The 21,861-nt window shown below is 34.0% G+C and overlaps 1 protein-coding gene across 4 annotated transcripts in view; it reads right to left on the bottom strand.

Annotated features, from left to right (window-relative positions):
* LOC129804577 (protein bric-a-brac 1-like) overlaps positions 1 to 21,861 on the bottom strand; it is a 98,466-nt gene that overhangs the window by 38,772 nt on the left and 37,833 nt on the right. The window lies entirely within an intron of this gene.

Below are 21,861 nucleotides of genomic sequence, written 5' to 3'. Positions count from 1 at the left end.
ACGGGCTTCAGACCTAAGGCTTAGCCATATGGTTTAACTGCTTTAATTTCTTATCAATCACGACCTTTGGAAAACTTTAATTTAGGATTGGATTATTAAAGATAAATGGACCTATTAGTTTCTCAAAAACCAATGCAATAGCTCGCTATTGAGGATTTTGAGACCTTCGGGAACTGGGATAAACCTCTAGTCTAATGCCGGCTTCAGACTGGAGGTTTAGCCCAGTTCCCGAAAGTATCAAAAATCTAAATAACGAGCAATTTTATTGATTTTTGAAAATCTAATGAATCATTTGCCCTTATAATCCATTCCTAAACAACAATTTTCTAAAAAGTCGTGCCTGATGAGGAATTAGAGGAGTTAAGCCAGATGGCTAAGTCTTAGGTCTGAAGCCCGTATAAAGACCGCTTTAGCTAAGTCCTCGTCAAAACGAAGGTTTAATGCTTTGTTAGTGACTTATAATTACGCACCCTTGCATTGACACAGTGAAACATAAAATTAGTCAATACAGATGTGAAAAAAGAATTATACACGTATTCAGGTAGTGTTTTATGATGTTTGGAACGAAAAACTGATATACCACCATATTCGAGAGAGAAATAATTTTATACATAAACGTTTAACAACGCACTTTGTTTGTTTTCGGAAAATTGCATTTGACAGCCCGCTAAATTTCAACGTTGTCAGAATCTAGGCACTAGCTAAGTCTCAATTTAAGTCTGAAAAGGTTTCTGGTTCATCCTCAGTCACCAACAAAGCCATCTCAATGAGGAACTGGCATTAATCTCAGGTCTGAAGTCGGCCTTAGACCGTCTTCAGACTAGAGGTTTAGCCCAGTTCTCGAGGTTCTCAAAACCTTAAACAGCAACCGATTTTATTGATTTTTCAAAATCTAATTTTTAATTTGACTTTAATAATCCAATTCTAAGTCATATTTTTCCAAAAAAAAACTTAACTGATAAGATATTAGAGAAAAGCCATATATGGCTAAGCCTTAGGTCTGAATCCCGTATTACGGTCTAAAGTCTAATGCACCGCACATTGGAAAGTACGATCACTATTAGGCATACACTTCATTTCCCATTCAGAGAACCAACCCCAGAGATAAGGTACACTGTATAATCACGTTTTTTTTTTAATAAAATTTAACGTATACTTAATTGATAGTACGTAGTTCAATAATTCCTTGAGGTTGACATATATAGATTGTACCATTGCCTAATCGGACATTCATTCATTTGAGTGGTAGAGTAATCGTTCTATGATGTAAATGTCTCGGGTTCGAATCCCCTTTAGGTCACCCGGAATTTTTCTGGCATTAAACGTGTTCGAATTGTACAGTGAGCTCCACTGTGTTTAACTCTACACGACATAGAGCTTGTATAAGACAAAAATAGTAATAAATGTCTAGAAAATCTCACTTGCGCGAGAAGGCCTTGTTTCTCTTTAGTTTACCATTTAGTTTAGTTTAGTAGTGAAGAAACTTTGAATTAAGGTACCTTTGAAATTGGGAATATTTCTTCTTTTTTTTAATTAATTGAGGCTTATTAATTGTAATTTAGGGAGAGGGAAAAGCCCCTAAAGAATGGCGACTAATGGAGACATTTAGGATGGAGTTAACTAAGACTACAAGTCGCTACCTCTTAGTGTTTGGCGTCAAATAAATTCAATATTGTCCAAATCGTTTAAGAAACAAGCTCGTTATCGATGGCTCAGAATAACACTCGAATAACTCGAACTTTTATAAAACTTTCTTTTCCGCTTTTTGGGTAACCCTTGACATCCTCTACCTTCCCTTTTAATATTAATTATATCGGGGATCTCAGTGGCACAATAGGTAAGATCGTTGGATCTTGAGTGGATGAGGTCGCTGACTCGACTCTCACAGTTGTGAGTTCGAGTTCCGCCCGGTGCAAAGACCTGAATGTCTGATTTAGGCACCGCCTTCGCCCTACAACTCCGGGGGCATAGAAGAAGTATCTACACGAAGGGAAGGCAATCCTGGGCGGCCTACAATGGACTTAGCAGATTTTTCCACTATGAGAATTGTCATTGTAAAAATGATTACCTTGTATATCTCGATACGATTAATAAAATTAATTATATCTGAATGATAAATATCCTCAGAAGTATGGGTTTCTTAAATCGTAAAAGCCCTATATTGATCAAGTGAAATCTCCGCTTTAAATCTCTCTCCTATAAAATTGACCATTTGTGAGTTGTTTGAGTCTTATTCTGAGCCATCACCGTGATGATTTAACATTAACGATAAAAAAAATAATATGCGAAGAAGATCGTTAGGGCAATTTTCAAAATAAACCAAAAACTAAAAAATAGAGGAACAATATACTCTTTAAACTTAATTTTATATAAGAACTAGCACAGCTTATTGACATCGTTTCAAATGCCATATTATTATTATGCCATCCATATTAACTCCATAGAACCCCATGTTAAGGGTTGACTTTTTAAAGTAGAGCACATAATAACTTTGTGTTAATTACTGAAATTTTCATGCAAATTCCACAAATTTTCCACTCCGTCATGTATAATATACTCTGACATGTATACAAAAAGGCGTGGGATGGGGTAGCTTATACTGTCAAGTACAATCAAAACAGTTAAACGCCAATTCTTAAGTATATACATATAGGAAAAAAAAGTGGAGGCAATAATAAGACAAGGCAATATCTTTAACCACAAAAGAGAGACCCATTTGCAGTCACATTACAAGACATTATTTAGACATAAAACTTTTTTGCCTTCAATACTTTTTCTTTTGCTCCTTTTACCCCCATCTTCTCTTTTAACATCTCTCGTGAATCTTTCTTTCCCTACTTATATCTCTTCTTCCTCTTCCACTTTTTTTCTTCTCCTTTTCCCAACATCTTTCTCCTCCAATTCTTGCAAATATGTTTTCACTCTCATCAGCTACTTCTGTTTTTTGGTTCCTATCTTTCTCTTCTTCCTTTTATATATATACAAATATATATAATATGCCTATTTGGCTAAAGGAATTTCCCTCCTTGTACCACACAACAACGCAGAAAAAAAGGGCAACTATTTATCTGCTTTTGAGACATTACAAGTAATACACGCACTAACTGAGTGCTCCTAAAGTTTATACACATTGCGTTGTGATTTTCTCCCTTTTGGCTTACAAATTCGTAAACATTTATGGGTGGTTGGTTGGCATACATCATATTCCATAGAGTGTTACCTATGTATTATATTATAGAAATAGACACTCTTGCTCTCTCTTTTTCTCTTTCTCCTTTCCCACATTGTCATTTTCCAACCATTCCACTGTTTTTCATCACTCCTCTACCCACGATTGTACTTCAACATTGTATTCTATGTAATATAGTCATTGTAATAATAGACACAATATCAGCTGATTTTATATATTACACTTCAAAATTGTTGGCTTATGTTAAATACGCCACAGCTAGAGTGGAAAATACATTTTCCAGTCACAATAACAAACATACCACCAGCATATCTTTAGATAATAATATCTCTTCAAACTCCCTTACCAAACACAATAATATTCTGTTCAAAGGGTGACAATTGACACATCAATTAGTAACTCAACATTTTTTTTCTTTCCAACTCCCATTTCAAAAATAAAAATCCAACTTTTCTAAAGTCAAACGATATTCCTCCAAGCGATGCCCTATGCAAATAAAAGGTCAGGAGAATAGTAATTTTCCACACACCACAGAACACTTCTCTTTTTGAACAAAAAAAAAATCCTACAATATTACATTAAGTCCACATTGAAAAAAAAAAGTTCACTATAGGAAAATTTCTTTCTACCACACAACATGACCCAAAGGATCATTGACATTGGCTTAAAAAAAAAAAGTTGAAAAGTTTTCGCACAAATATTTGCTGATTAAGGAAAATCCTCCAAGAGAGTTACACAAAGTGCTTCACTTGAGGCACTTCAATTAAAAAGTCAAATTGTAATTCGTAGAAAATTCATTGAATTGAGAAGCAGAGAAAAATTCACATGACGCCATTCAATTCATGACTTGCATAGTGATTTTTGTTGTTAACCATTTCGCATAGAATTACTTATACAAGACACAATGAAAAGTTAAAAAAAAATAAAATAAAGAAGTCTAGATATTCAGACTTGAAACTGAGAGAGGAAGCCTAATTTATTAAGAATAGACAGAATAGATTTTTCACACGAACCATTAAAACAAAAACAACAATCTAGATTATTTTAAATTTTTGATCTTGGATAAACTTTTAAAATTTCAAGCTTTGAAAATTGTATGACCAAATAATTTAAACTGGATTCTATTATTCGGAGAATCCAAAATTAATTTATTGTGTGAAATGTATCAAACGAATTTACCAATTGCTGTGAATTGGAATATTGAAAATCGATGGGTTTAAAATTAGATGAGACAATTATTTAAATTTAAAAATATAAAACAAAGATTTATCTTTGGATTGAGGGGTATTCGAAGATAAATCTATTACTAAGATTATAATTTTAGTATTTATTATTGTTAATCGAATCGAGATATTTTTGATTCTAAGTAGGGTCGGAGGAACGTCTGTTCGACAGGGAACCCCTATTGACACTTTTGTCAAAATGTTAAAAATTATTTAATGTATCTAGCAAAATATAAGTAGGGTGGAATAACCGGCTATCGCCATGTTTAGGAAAAAATTAAATTCATTTAATCATAACTTTTGAATCCTTGTTACAAGATAAGTCAAATTTGACACAAAGTTACTTAGATGTATTGGCTCTAAATACGTGAAAACAATAATCCTAGAACATAACGCTGGACTGCTTAAAAAACTGATTTTTATTAATAATGCAAAAATAACCATTTAGTCGCCACTTTTTACCGCTTTTCGCCAGTTTTGTAAAATTTGTAACCACTTCTCGCCACCCACTTGAAAAGAACCACACTCGGTTATTTTAGGCAATGCTATGAAAAGAATACATTCACCATTTCTCTTTCCTTGTGATCACTTTATTATTACTCTCTTTAAATGATTTTTCTTCACTTTTATTTGAGAAATCAAATTATCAGGCTTTTGCAGAAAGTAAACAATGCAGATTTGACATCTGAGAATGTACGAAGTGAAGTTAGCGTCGCCTATTGAAAATATATGGCGACAGGTGGTAAAATCAATTCCAGAATATTACCACTTCTCGCCATGCCTCATTTTTATACAAAAATAATATAAAATGAAATATTAATTGACTAAATACAAATTTTAATGTATTCCACAACTGCAATTAAATATTCAATAGACAAATTATTTACCCAAATAGGTATTTTTGGCCTGATGAAAATTTGACGACACTTAGTACATTTGGTAAGAGATGTCGGATTCGATGCACTTGCTTAAAATATTGCTCTAAAAAGTGATCAAAATAGTGAATCCAAAACGAATAATTATTATTTTTCGATTCTATGCGTAGAAGCAGAAACAATACAAAAAAAAATTGCGACTCATTTATTTCATAAATTGCGAAAAATAGCGATTTCAATGTAAGTGGCGAGAAGTAGGGCACTGGCGAGAACTGGTGATTCCACCCTAATATAACGTTTTTTTCAGTAATATACCCTTTACTATTATATAATCAGTGATGTTCAAATTTCATATCCCAAATGGTACAGAGTAGGGTGTCAATAGGTGCTGACACGAGTTGTTAAAGTGTCAATAGACGTTCCCTTCACCCTAATCATTTTTACACTGCCGTATTTCATAGTGGAAGAATCTACTACCGTAGGCGCGTAGGTGACTTCGCATCCCTGCTTTTTGTAAGCTACTATTTATTTCTAGCACTTAAGGGTGAGCTTAAATCATCCTTAAATGCTCTTATGATCATTGGACCATTCTTAAGGCCTAGAATTAAAGCAAAGCTTGGGAAACTTGGGAAAGCTTAAAAGATATTGTAAACGGCTCACGATCACGAGTACCAAATTATTGGGCAAAGGCGGTACATTTTATTACGTTTTGAAGTAATGAAGATAATGACAATTGATAAATACTTAGTTCTTGTTGTAATCGTAGAATTAGATATGCTTCTCACAAGTTTAACAAACATTTTTCCACATTAGGGTAAATGTCCTAATTCAAAACCATTTCCAGACGCTTTAACTTTGACAGAAGATTCAACACATTAAGTTCATATTTTTTCTGAAGAGAATTACATAAATTTGCTCCTTGACTCTTCTAGAATGTTACTGTTTAGTGAAAATTCTAATTTGAAAACTTCTTAAATACAAGAAAAATACGCGAGTGTAAAATGCTTCTATTGGAAACAAATTAATCCAAATGGAGACAAGGGAAAGTTTCTAATTGGAGACAAACAGTGTAAGTGAAACCGCGACGAAAGGCTTCCAAAACCTTGTTGAGTTGCTCCTGAGTGCAGGATTTGTTCTTATTCCTGGTCTTTTCTACCTACCCATCTAAAAAAATAAGAAAATCTCTCCAAAAAATCATATTTCCGGGGTTTCCTATTGAAGCATTTGCAGACACTTCAGAAAAACCCTTTTTGTTCACGAAATAAGAAATTATTTCATTTGAAAACTTCACGTACTGTTCACAATAAAGATTAGCACTTAATTTAACTAAAATTAGCCAGAAATATGACATAAATATGGCATTTATAACTGAAACAATTAGTTAGAATTCAGTTGATCTAATTTTGAATAGGATATTTTATGTCAAGACTGCTAGAATTGAAATCTTACCACGGATACTTTACTTATAAATGCAATTTGAAACATTTCAATTAAACAACTGGTGAGCAATGCAACCCTGTATTTGGACACGAATATACAAGACCACGTATTGAGCTCTAGTCAAGTCTAATTCAAGCTATTTTGGCATTTTCAATCAAATTATACTTTCAATTTATTCTTTACATTCCCATAATTTGTATTTGCAAATACATGCGATAACAGCGGAAATCAATTTAAAGTCTCATAATAATGTTCATTTATACCGAATAATAAATTATTAGAATGTTAAGATTATCTCCTGAGTAGTATGGAATAATCTATCTTTCGGAAACTTTAACTAGTGCCCCATACTGTAAATAAAAGATTTTATTCACAACTGCTAGAAAAGTTATTCTGTTCACTTAAATTACTGCTATATGTACACTACAGAATGCGTGGTTGTGTTTTTTAGCTGTTTATAGGATGCTTTCTTTCTGGTTTACTACAAGGTGGAATTCTCTAACTTTGTACTCGTTTAACGATAGCGAAGAAGTGTTCATACATCTTACTTCACAACTGCTAGAAAAGTTCTTCTGGTACTATTAGTAAAGAGAGATAGGAAATTCTCTTACATTTTCATTAAACTTAAGATACTATCTTTTTAATGAAAACTTATAAACTGTTTTTTGTAAAATATGAACTGAAAAACTTGTAAGTGAATGTACAATGTGTACGCAGATGATACGAAGTTAGCAACGTTACAGAAACCTTTTGCTATCATAACAGTGATGCCTTCATTAATTTTGGCGTGCGATCAATTGAAGGTTTCTGACCGTGGTGTCACAAATAAGATTAATATTAATATTAAGAAAAACCGGAAAGAGAGGTATATAGCATGCAAAATTTCAAATGGAAAATCACGTGTGTTAAAAAGAGTACACTTTAGTGGAGTAATACGATTAGTAAGATATTACTGTTCGTATTAATTGTTTTCTGAATCATATTGCAAGCAATTCGAGCAATTTTCCATGCGTACCAACTGTGATTCGGTCAGTTTTCGAGCGATTGTATTGCTGCCAACTTTGTACGCAGAGGGGAAATGCGAGAGAGAGGCAAGATAAAACAATTGCTATCCTTTTGTAATTCTCGCAGTTTAGAAAGTATTAATCTTATATGTGACATGGTCATGACTATGTCACATATAAGATTAATACTTTCTGAACTGCGAGAATGGCAAAAAAAGATAGTAAGACTTTTATCTTGCCTCTCTCTCGTGTTTCGCTCGAAAACTGACCGAATCACTGTTGGCACGCATGGAAAATTGCTCGAATTGCCTGTAATACGATTCAGAAATCAATTAATACGAAAAGTAATATCTTACTCATCGTATTACTCCACTACAGTCTACTCTATCTAAAACATGTGATATTCCATTTGAAATTTTGCGTATTATATACCTCTCTCTCCGTCTTTTATTAATATTAATATTAATCTTATATGTGACACCACGATCATGAATTCTCTGTTTGTTGAAAGTTCATGAGCAACTGCTAGAATTAGGGAGATCCGATGGAACTCTTTCTTCTAGCAGTGAAATTTAGAAGAACGGACATGGGTCAATAACTTAGTCTAGAACTCTATACGCGCAATGTTGTTTCCATAAGGTATATTACAAAGTAAATGGTGAAACATTGATTGCATTTATGCTCCGAAGAATGCGATGTCGCCACCATACAGCAACGCCAAGTTTTAAAGCAGTTTTATACTCGGTGACTGTTATTTACAGTTTTGTATAACATTTTAAATTTATCAATAACTATTACATCATATACTACTAGAATATAATATTCTACGTTTAGGCGTGAGGTTTTATTCCTGAAAAATCCGTTTTGAAGAGGATCCTAATAAAAAACCAATCATTTTTCTTCCACATCAAAACCCTAAGAAACATCTTGATAGAAATTGAAAAAAATCCTATGTCAAGTGCCATTGAAAGTCCACACGACTCGAAATTCCCCAAAAAATATTCTATTGTTGGAATCACATTTGTCGATATATATGATGAAATTTTGTGTGAAAGACGAAAATGTGACGAGACAGAAATACCCCTTGGAAATCACTCCTCCAGAGACTAACCCACTTCTATATAGGGGTGGTGATTGAAAGTATGGGTAGATTAGGGTGAATTTAGAAGAAGAGATATATACTGAAGTGAGGTGTGATGATGGGGGTCGTTCACTGCAAATCGCTGATCATTTGTCAATGCGATAGTAAAAAGAGCTGTTGAGTAAGAGGGGAAAGATGAAGAAAGGTTTATTGGCATGAAATACACTTCACTTTTTACGGTGATGTTGCCACAAAATTTTCGATGGGTTGTAAAAACCATGAATATTACCTCTATATGTATTTTGCGGACTCCCTTTTCGACTATTGCTGTTACGATTATTGAGCCTATCATTGCACATGTTTATAGGGTGGGCTTCAAGAGATCATATCAATTTTATTTCATCGATCATTTTATGAGAAATTAAAGAATAAAATAGCAATTTCTAACACTATTTGATTTCTGTCGAACATGTACCAACTAAATGAGCCATAGGCTAAAGGAAAATTTTTGGGAAATGGTCGGTCAAATTAATGTTTCCATTGTAGTGGACATTCTAGATCTGTATAAACCAGGATATATCAAAACCCGATTGTTCTAAGTATCGGTTAGTCGCATAAAATATCCCTTTTTAGTGGTTCGATTTTGAGATAAAATCACTTTGCTGTTATGATTCACTAAACTGAAGTGTGTCTCGGCAAAATTAACCTGTTTATAAAATCGATTAGGATGGAATTCAAGTTTTTGTTGTGTCAGACAAGGCAAATCTTTTTATTTCAAAAATGTCTGGGTTAGTAGAAAACGCAGGCCAGGCTACTGCTACTCGAAATTGAACGATAGTTACTGCGCGGATGGTAACTACTCTATCACAGTCGTCTCATCCACCATCGAGGTAGGGTAAATTAAGCTAATTCAAAACCTACTTCAAATGGAAACTTTTAGCTACTCCAAATGGAAACGTCACTGTTTTCATGATAAATACAGTACTAAATTATTATATTTATATATTTTCTATACCACAGTTTCATTATTTAGTTAATTTTGCTCCAAATAAAGCGAAAACCCATTCATATTCAAAAATTTTAATTTGTTAATTTCTCAGAAAAATTAAGTGTACCTTTTCAGCATCAAACTTTTCATCGATCGACCATGTTTTCAAATAAAAAAACACAGTGAGGTGACTGTTGTTTATTCGTTTTGTGTAACATACATGCCATATTTCTGACTAATTTTAGTTAAATTAAATAAATAATTTTACTAAAAAATAACGAAATATTTACCTATTTCGTGAACAAAAAGGGTTTTTCTGAAGTGTCTGCAAATGCTTCAATATAAGAAACCCCGGAAATATGACTTTCTGGAGAGATTTTCTTATTGTTTTAGATGGAAAAGGAGTAAAGACCAGGAATAAGAACAAATCCTGCACTCAGGAGCAACTCAACAAGGTTTTGGAATCCTTTCGTCGCGGTTTCCCTTACACTGTTTGTCTCCAATTAGAAACTTTCCCTTGTCTCCATTTGGATTAATATGTTTCCAATACGCTCGCGTATTTTTCTTGTATTTAAGAAGTTTTCAAATTATGTCTAAAGACTTTTCACTAAACTGTAACATTCTAGAAGAGTCAAGGAGCAAATTTATGTAATTCTCTTCAGAAAAAATATGAACTAATGCGTGTTGAATCTTCTGTCAAAGTTAAAGCGTCTGGAAATGGTTTTGAATTAGGACATTTACCCTACTGGTCCTAAGAAAAACATATCGCATTCTAGGGTAACTTTAAGTAGAGCAATTATTGCTTAAGCAGAATATTATGACTTTTCATAGAAGTTCAATTTTATAAAATTATTATTGAAAATCGAAGGAAGATCTGGTATTTCTTTTAATGATCTTCCGATTTAACTGAACAGTTACGCCTTTGCGCCAAGTCAAGTCAAGAAGAAAACAATAGTGAAATATAAAGAAATTATAGAGCAATTTCAACTTATTGAGCTCAATAACTTCTTTTCTAAAGTAGAACTGTCGTTAAATTATGTCTTAATTAGCAGTCTGTGTAAGTGGAAACGGAAATGGAGAGACATGATTGAAAATGTCTTGTTGCCTCCTTTACGGTTCCCAATTATTGGTATTTCTATGAACTTTTGAAGGCTATACTGAGCTTTAAAATTGACCCCATAAAACTCATAAATTACTTGTGAGACATAAAAAAATACACAGCATCGTGTCTGATTCTATAGAACTCAGCAATTGCCTCGTAAAGGCGTCTCACTCACTTTTAAGCTTTGTGGTATTATTTTGCATATAAGTTCGAACAAGTAAATCAATTGCTTTAAAACTCAGCACTGCACCAGCCAGCACCCAAAAGGAACATTTTGCAGCCAGAGAAGTGCAGTAGAAAGTTCTTGGAATTGCTAACCCAGCCAAACACAGTTCATGTTGCACGCTTCTCCCCTAAAATTCTCATTCTACATATCGATTTATTAGTGCTCAAAGGCCTTTTCTGCTATCTTTTTTTTTCGACGTTGTGCTCCTCCATAATTGCCGGACATTGTCTGGCTATGCCATTTCCACATACACCCAGACACTCTGAACCATTGGACTGAGCATGGTTACGTGTGTTGTTGTGGCACACAAGAGTTCTCTGGAGATAAAGTCGCAAAATGGCAGCCATCAACTGGCACATTGGCAAAAGCCACGAGAAAATTGCTGGAGAGAATGTTATGTTGCGGGTTTGGAAGAAGTGCATCGAAATGCCAAATGAAAAATCAACAGACCCGAAAATATCCAGCCCTGTAATTCCTCAATAAATATAGATAGCATCCCCTATATTGGCAAACACCAAAAGAAACACGGATCCATTGGGACTACTAAAAAAAACCCAAAATCAGTATGGTATGCCATTTCACTATATAATACACCCATATGTTAGTGATAAAAATTTAACAGCTTTGATAATTGCGTTCTTCAGTTTATTTGTCCGTCACAATTTTTTTTCAAGCATATTTTATCGTACACTGTCTCTATATACTTTATGAGATCATTAACATTCTCATTCATTCATTCGCATTACAATTTTTGTCCAAGTGGTGAGAAGATTACACTTGATCAGAAATTCTGCATCAGAGTGTTGACAATTTTTTTTTTCCTCCCCATATCATTCAGCATTGTTACTATTTTTGGACGATATAATAACCACATGAGAAATTAATTCATCCGACCCTTCAATGATTGAGAAAAATATCCATTATCGAAAAAAAAAACAAAAAAAAAATCGAATGAGAGATTACTTTGTAAATATAAAATAAATAATGAAGATATTGAAAATTGTTTTGACAACAAAATTCATTCTCTTTTTCCTCATCTCAAGAATAATAACGAGAATGATAAACCTTACAATCTCTCAAGAGACTTTTGAGGTTGTTGAGAGCACAAAAAATGCACTATATGAACATTTTTCATTTCTTTCCTCTGACTTTTTTTTATATTTACATGTTATATACATATGTTCTATACCCAATCACTGATGGTATGTGCTATTTTTCTCATTAATCACCAAGAAATATTAATCACAAATCAAGAGGAGTTCAATCCACAAGTCAACTATAAAAGGAAGCTGTAACAATTCCTTGGAATTCCCAATAACATACCCCCTTTTTTTTTACTTCGTTCATATATACTAAATCCTCAGCAACACCATTGAACAATTTTGTGGATTTGTCGAAAAAGATTTACCACGATGCTTTTATCCCAAATCGTTTCTCTTTTTTCTACTTTCATCTTTTTTTTACCCTTTGTGACCGAAATCCTTGCGACAAGTTACAGAAGCTTCATGTAGGGTTTAGGGCTTAAGCATAAGAAAAGTTGAAATTGTCGAAGAGTAAAAAAGACAGAAATACTGATCGCACCTTTACAAATTCAGTCGGTAAAATTGTACTTATAAGGTAATGGTACCACTTAGTTCCCTGCATCATACTGTTACGATTCTGGGGATGAGACAGAAGCTTCCACCCAAGCCCCCTCGTAAACAAGAATAAAATGGAACATTTTTTGATATCGCTGTCTCCCAAACAAACCGATTTCGGACGTACTTGGGAGAAATAAAATAAGCCAATCACAGCGCGAGTTCTCTGTCCACATTCACCTAATTTGACCCTGGAGTTATAATTCTCTCAGAGAGACCCCCGACTCGAATGAGTTATAATAAAACTTACTGTTTTCCGAAATAACACCTCAACCATATTTTCACTAATGCTAAAACTAAATAGTAACTATCACCTAATACACTGTTTATGGAAAATAATTTGTCCGAACACATTGAAAATCGACTGAGAATTGGAGCTCTCTCTTTCGAGAAAATTCTTTTTGCGAGAGAGCCCTATAAATAATGTCACTTGACATGTCGGAAAAACATCCTCGGACAAATCCTTCGTCTTACCAGACTATTGCTATATTTTCGTGGGAATTAAATATTTAATACTAATATGAAAATGGCACTATTTTGGGCAACTTACAATTTGGAGCACTGACAAGGGAGGTTCTCACTCGATATCGAGTTCATTCATGAAACTTTGCATATTACCTAATTTGGGCATGCCAAATTCAATGGTGATAGTCAAAAACTTCGATAGGCCTCGATACCCCCGCTACAGGGGGTGGGGTTGGGGTACAAAATTCATAATTTTGGCTCTAGCCGCCAGAGGGTTGGAAATTGCGACTTCGGGTCTTCGGGTGACCCCCCCATAAGTTAACCTTGGGAATCTAAATATGACCTTCATTTTCCCCCCACCCCTCCCCTTCTCTTAAAAAACGTGTTTTTTTGGATATTTCGAAAACTAATGATCCGATAGTTTTTATTGTCGGATATGTTTTAGATGTTGTCCAGATGGATATTTCGTCCATACATACCAATGACCTTGAAACATTCCTTCATATCATTTTTCAAAGTCAAATGTATTACGCTTTATTATTATTATTATTATTATTAAACTTTTAAGGCTTTGTTAATATCGCCTTTGGTTTTGAGTGCTTAATGAATTTTGTGCATTTTTTAAGATTTAGTGTGTATGTAGAATCTTGGTTGTTTATTATTATATTATTATTGTATTTTTTGTTATTTTATTTTATTATTATTATTATTATTTTTAATTTATTTATTTATTTATTTTTCTTTTTTTAATTTTGGTGTTGAGCTTACATGACCACAGACCACCCGGTCGACCCGTCGGAGCAGTCTGTGGTTGTGTTATAGCTCTTTGTATAAACCGATCTCCATTACGAATTGAACAATTTTCTTATGACCCAATGGGTCACAAAGCAAATTTTGTACAGACTGGCTCCCTAGAATAGAATCTCTCTGTCCAGTATACTTGCGACAGATATTAAGCAAATGGGGGACATCTATGATTTCATGACATATATCGCACATAGGTGGATTGTTTCTCTCCATTTTATATTTGTGGGTCAGTCGAGTGTGCCCAATTCTGAGTCTGGCTATTAGAGTATTTTCCATCCTTGATGCATCTAAAGCATATGGAGGTCCTTTGATGTTTGGGGAAAGTGTTGCCATGAAGCCATGAACTTCCCTCTGTAGCCATTCTGAATCATAAAACGGTAAATTCGCTTAAAATCGCGCACAGCTGAATCATAAGACGGTAAATGCCCTTAAAATCACGCACAGCAGAATCATAAAACGGCAAATGCGATTAAAATCAAGCACAACTGAATCATAAAACGGTATGTGCGCTTAAAATCACGCACAATTCAATCATAAAACGGTAAATGCGCTTAAAATCACGCACAGTTCAATCATAAAACGGCAAATGCGCTTAAAATCACGCACAGCTGAATCATAAAACAGTATATGCGCTTAAAATCACGCACAGTTGAATCATAAAACGGTATATGCGCTTAAAATCACGGACAATTCAATCATAAAACGGTAAATGCGCTTAAAATCACGCACAGTTTAATGATAAAAAGATTAAGATATCGCTTAAATTCACGCACAATTCAATCATAAAACGACAAGTATACTTACAATCACGCACAGATGAATCATAAAACGGTAAATGCGCTTAAAATCACGCACAGTTCAATCATAAAACGGCAAATGCGCTTAAAATCACGCACAGCTGAATCGTAAAACGGTATATGCGCTTAAAATCACGCACAGTTCAATCATAAAACGGCAAATGCGCTTAAAATCACGCACAGCTGAATCGTAAAACGGTATATGCGCTTAAATTCACGCACAATTCAATCAGAAGACGGTAAATGTGCATAAAATCATTCACAGCTGAATCATAAAACAGTAAATGCAGGCCTAAGCGTTTTATGATTCAGCTGTGCGTGATTTTAAGCACATTTACCGTTTTATGATTCAGCTGTGCGTGATTTTAAGCGCCTTTACCGTTTTATGATTCAGCTGTGCATGATTGTAAGCATACTTGTAGTTTTATGATTAAATTGTGCGTGAATTTAAGCGATATCTTAATCGTTTTATCATTAAACTGTGCGTGATTTTAAGCACATTTACCGTTTTATCATTAAACTGTGCGTGATTTTAAGCGCATTTACCGTTTTATGATTCAGCTGTGCGTGATTTTAAGCGCATTTACCGTTTCGTGATTGAATTGTGCGTGATTTTAAGCGCATTTACCGTTTTATGATTCAGATGTGCGTGATTTTAAGCACATTTATCGTTTTATGATTGAATTGTGCGTGGTTTTAAGCGGATTCTTAATGGTTTTATGATTCAGCTGTGCGTGATTTTTAGCGCATTTACCGTTTTATGATTCAACTGTGCGTGATTTTAAGCGCATTTACCGTTTTATGATTCATCTGTGCGTAATTTTAAGCGCATTTTCCGTTTTATGATTCATCTGTGCGTGATTTTAGTCACATTTACCGTTTTATGACTGGAAAGTGCGTGATTTTAAGCGTTCTTACCGTTTTATGATTGAATTGTTAATCGTTTTATCATCACACTTTGCGTGTTTTTAAGCGGATTTTCCGTTTTATGATTCATCTGTGCGTTAATTTAAGCGCAATCTTAACCCTTTAACGACAAGACAGTTTGCGCGGATCGAAAATCAGCAATATAAATAAAACCACCGACCAAAGGCAGTAAAAGGTCTTATATCTTGACTTCGAAATGCCAACAGAGTGGGATTTGATTAATTTCTTGCCTTTATGAACGATAGGGACATAAATAGCCAAAAAATTCAAGTATTTTTTCTGTCAATACTAATGAATGATAAAATTTTCAATTTAATGAAAAATATTATGTTTGAGTCTTGTAGTTTTTTTTTCCAGAACAGTTTTGTTTAAAAAAAAAATTGGAAGTAAAAAAATTCGTCAATTTTTAGCTTAAAAATTTCCTATGTAGGAAATACCTGGAGACTTCCAAAAAATATCCTAGATTCCTTCAATCTTCTACTTTGCAATTACGTACAAATATAAGGAAAAATAACTTTAGGTGGTCAGAAAAAATTATTTTCTTTATGGGAAAACGGTATTACAATCGTCCTTAAAGGGTTAATCGTTTTTAAATTGAACTGTGTGTGATTTTAAGCGCATTTACCGTTTAATGAATGATCTGTGCGTGAATTTAGGCGCGCAATTAACCGTTTTATGATTCAGCTGTGCATGATTTTAAGTACACTTACCGTTTAATTTTATATTTTATCTATTTGTAGAACGGGGTTAGTCGTTTTATGCTTGAACTGTACATGTTTTAAATATACTTTTTTCCCGGTTTTGTGATTGATCTGTGTAGATTTTCTTAAGATGTCTAGTATGAGTTCAAAATACTTATTTTTAAAAGTTAAGCCTATCAGAAAATAGCATTTTGTGTTAATGATTGCATGTAGGTCTTTATATACTTGAAATTCAATACATTATTGTCGTATTGGATGATATGTGCCATTTCATTTCATTCACATATTATAATCCTTAATATAAATTTTAAATTAATAATCAGCAATCGTTAAAACATAATCCAGAAAATGTTCATAACTTTCATAAAATTTCATAAATTTCACAAATTTCATGAAAATTTCATTACCTTAATGTCTTAATTTAGGAAAAAAGTCAATGCCCAATATTAGAATTTGGTAGACATGGAGTATTTTTAAAATGATATTTGTAATTGAAGTACATATAAATGTCAAAAACATGTCAATGGCATTAAAGCGGTTTAAATAGGTTTATATTCATTATTAAATAAATAAGCGTTAATAAAAAATCATACTTTGATAAAATTGATTGAAAAAAAATGAATATTTAAAGCGTAATACATTTGACTTTGAAAAATGATATGAAGGATTTGTTTCAAGGTCATTGGTATGTATGGACGAAATATCCATCTGGACAACATCTAAAACATATCCGACAATGAAAACTATCGGATCATTAGTTTTCGAAATATCCAAAAAAAACACGTTTTTTAAGAGAAGGGGAGGGGTGGGGGGAAAATGAAGGTCATATTTAGATTCCCGAGGTTAACTTATGGGGGGGTCACCCGAAGACCCGAAGTCCCTATTTCCAACCCTCTGGCGGCTAGAGCCAAAATTATGAATTTTGTACCCCAACCCCACCCCCTGTAGCGGGGGTATCGAGGCCTATCGAAGTTTTTGACTATCACCATTGAATTTGGCATGCCCAAATTAGGTAATATGCAAAGTTTCATGAATGAACTCGATATCGAGTGAGAACCTCCCTTGTGAGTTTATCCATTTTTATCTCGCCTTACTTCTTCATATTGCTATTTATTTTATTCAACAATATTATATCATTTACAGTAGACTCTCTTAAATTCGGGCATATGGGACCGAAATATCAGCCGAATTAGACAGAAATTCGGGCGACAAAGTTTTTGAAATGCAACGATTTTTTATTCATGTGCATATAGATATTGAGTTTACACACTCATATATAACGTAAATTGCATGAAAATCCCTCAATAATGCAAAATTACATCAAAACTAAAACAAACCATGCCAAATTTGAGCATATTTGATTCATTTGATAAGCATAATCAAACTTGAAAAATGACAACAAACTTTTTTCAAATGTAACCGCTGCCCGAATTAAAAAGTAGCCCGATCTTAAAAGAGCCGAATTTGCGAGAGTCTACTGTAGTTCTTTTTAGTTTTTAGACACTTTTCACAAAATAATTTGGTATTTCAATAGATTTTATAACGTGTTGGGTGCGAATAAGACATGTCTTTAAAATTCAGTGGACATGTCCTATGAAAATCCTAACTGCAGAACTGTTGTTATGGGGGAGTCAAATTGAGAAAATTGAGAGATTCGCGAGAGAATTTTTGCACTCTCTTTGATTTTTTAATTTATTTTAAGAAATAACACCTCAACCAAATTAACACAATAGATTTAAAATTGCATTAACTTTGACCTGAGTTAATTTTCCAGTAATAATTTTGAGCGAATCACATATTTCCCGTGAAGGTCTCTCCCCCACCCACTTTCTCTCTTTCGACTCTCTTGAAATGTCATTTCGGGCATTATTTACAGATTGGTTTTTTCGTTTTTACACGATTATCTTTCTTTTCTCATCATATCTTTTCAATGAAATATGATCTTTACCCTATTTAAACAAAAGTTGCCCGAGTACATTTGATTTTAAGTTGCATTAGAGTCCGAAAATCAAGATTCTTTCTTCCATCGAAAATTGCTATTGTTTGTCTCACTCCCTCATTTGCTATTCTTTTCCAAACAAATGAGTGAGAGGTATATAGAAAATTGAGGTTCCATTTCTAAAGCATTGGAAGTATAGGAAACCGACCCCCCCTGCTTCCACCCCTCGCAACCACCCTCAAATGACTTACGACGGAAGGGACTGCAAGATGAGTTCGCAGGTCCAGAAAAAATACCAGAATTTCTCTTGTAGACTTCTGACTTTCTGTCTGCACTATTTTACTTTATTTCCCTGGGGGCCATATGGGCCACTACATAGACAAGTCCCGGGGGCCGGATATGCCACTTTACACACCGGGATAAGGGGGTTCTCCCCCACAAGATCACCCTCGGACGAACCGGAACAGACCTCGAAACTCAAACTATACTAAACTCTCAAATTTCAAAGTGGAATACTTCACTTTCTTGTAGTTGCGATTGTATATGCGTTGCACACAAGAATTATAAGACATAGGGGAAGTGTGCCAAATTTCGGCCAGCTTCTAATTTCGGCCACTTTGATTGTAATTTCGGCCATGCAAATAAATTAATTAAAATTAAGTATGTAATCTTCGAATAATCAATGAATTCATTTTGCTTTTAAATATTTATTCATTTTAGGATGTATTAACACAAAGATCGTTAAATTTTAGGTATAATTTGAATTTCAATTTCGTTGTAAAAACTCAGTATGAAAAGGTCTTACAAAAAATGTGACAGTTCGATTTTGTTTCTAGCAGTCTTACGATTTGTGGTGAAGTGCAGAAGGTTTTCCTTCGGTGTTTTTCATGAAAATTGATTAGTTTTCGTTAAAGATTGTCTCTGTTTATGTTAATAGTGAATCAATCTTTAAATTTCGGGTGAAATTTCCAAGCTAGTGTTGCCTATTCCGGCAACATCTTTTGCTTTCCTAAATTTCTTATTCATTTTGTGTTTTCTTTTTCAATTTCTGAGTTCTACAATGTCCAGAGAAAATAACCATCGCTTCTATGAAAAAGATGATGTGAAAAAGTCATTGGAAGAGTTCAGGAAGGGCAAATTGCTACGAGAATCTGCGCGTAAATTTGAGATGCTACTCTTCAGGTGTTTAGGACAAATTACCCGGAAGATCTCAGGGTTGTGGGACATACAAACGTATTAAACTAAATATTAAACTCGTTCCGTTTGACGTTTTGAAATTTTCTATCCGTTGCGTCACAAAAGCTGGTCAGAAAAAATGTGGCCGGAATTTCACACAAAGTGGCCGGAATACTACCCAAAGCAATGTCCATATTATTATTAATTTTTTAATATTTTCAAGGTTCCACACAAACCTCCCGAAAAGAAAGTAACAAAAAATATCAATATGAATTAAAAATATTGCATTTCAAACTTAGGACTTCGGTGCTTATATGCAACTATGCCGAAATTTGGCACACTTACCCTAAGCGAAAAATTGTTTTCTTGCGGAAAATCGTATAAAAATCGCAATATTCATATTATATTGAACAAATTGCTATTTTTTCAATATTGCAGCATTTAGGAATTGCAAAATCAAAGTACGAATCCCCTAAAAATTTTAAACACCGTGATAAATATGTGAAATTCCAGATTTAATGTCAAACTTTTGAACTACTTTTGTTAAGAAAAAACCTGAGAAAGTTTTTAATGTGTGAAATATCAACTACAACAATTAATAACTTAAAAATTTGCAGATAACAATAAAATACGTTGACTCTATTGTAGTCGTACTGTACTAACAGATGGATGGTCCTAGGTTAAAGGTGAAACATCTCTTAACAATAACCAATGCAATACCCTGTCATATTGCAACGCAACTTTTTTTTCCCGACGTTGAAGATTTTAAGTACTGAGCCAAAAAACAGCATCAAAAACCACCCATGAAAATTGGTTTAAATGCTTCAAAGAGAGTAATTTTGACACACCCAAATAGCAATTTGGAGTAAGATTACCGTTGGATGTATCTATTTTGGATTTCAAAAACGGGTCCTATGACGGTCGTCAGAGAGTCGAATTACGGTAAGTGGGGAATAATATGACAGTAATTACGGAAGTCATTTGGCGTCATAACAACTCTGAAATTACTTGTTCACGACTAAAATATGACGCCGACTTCCAGTAACTTCCAGTGTCCCTATAAAAAATCTTCTCCTCACTGGGTAGTGGGTATATCTGAGGGGAAATTTCACTTTTCAAATGGCAAATAGAACTATTCAGTGCTGTAAATTTGCAAAGTAATTGATATTTTCGCGTGTTTTTTCAACAATATTATAGTTTGCATTAGGACGAAAAGCTCTCCCGGTAGAGATGTGTGTTGTGATTCGAAAAAATACAGCGCCGACAGGAATTAAGTGAAAATTAGGCAATTTTTGGCATGATAAACACACAAACATTTTTTTGTAAAATGAAATTTTGTGGTTCAGAACTTTGCTTCAGTTTATGTAGTGTCCTTTGATTAAAATTTTGTGTCGAAAAGACCTATTTAGTGAAATTAAAAAAAAAAAAATATTTTTTGTGTTGTTGCTATTCAGTTGGAAAATTTTCGACATGTCGGATGCTTCAGTCAGCAATAGTCGAACGACAAAAATCTTCGCAAATGTGAGTAGTGAATTAGTGAAAAAATAGAGTAATTTACATAGAATGTAGTAGAAAATGACAGAAAATGTGAAGAATTGTTGAGGTATATCCCGAACCTTGTAAAATTGTGGCCTAGTGAAATTCTAATACTTCTTTATCAATATAATTTTTAAGTCTTTTTTAAGTGAAAAAAATTATGCTAAGTTGACAACAAGTGGTGAACCGGGTGAACCTAATGAACAAAAGCAATAACCCTTACAACCCAATATTTTCAACCCGAACATCCTTCAGTAACTCATTTCCGTGTTTTAAATAAAATTAGCACCAAAAAAGGTTAATGAATTTCTAAAAATATTTTCAATACAAATTATTTGATTTCTTAACACAAAGTGATTCTCATTTGGCCTGATAAAGTTTCCTCCGCCACTGAATGTGCTCAATTTAAATCTGGGCAAGAAGATTGAATACTGTGAGAAGGTGAAACACAAAGCCATGGATTTTCAAGTGAATTTCCAAGAAACTGCAGCATAATTTCATTTGTATGGATTGCAAGAGTGCTTCCCAGCCTAGGCCGTGACCAGTCGTGTCTGCATGTATTTTCGCTGCCTAAATTTATACATAGGAGTTGTACAAAAAAAAAAGACGGGCACCTCCGCCACATTTGAGTGCATATTGGGGCTCCCAGTGTGCAACACACAGCCCAGCCACAGACCTTGAACCCACCGCCAGAGCCAGTGAGAGTGTTTCTCATTTTATTGCACCGCGCGCTCTCTCGATCAGTGC

The sequence above is a fragment of the Phlebotomus papatasi genome, chromosome 2, assembly GCF_024763615.1.
Source record: "Phlebotomus papatasi isolate M1 chromosome 2, Ppap_2.1, whole genome shotgun sequence".
Lineage (NCBI taxonomy): Eukaryota > Metazoa > Arthropoda > Insecta > Diptera > Psychodidae > Phlebotomus > Phlebotomus papatasi.
This window is presented reverse-complemented; position numbering and strand designations above follow the sequence as displayed.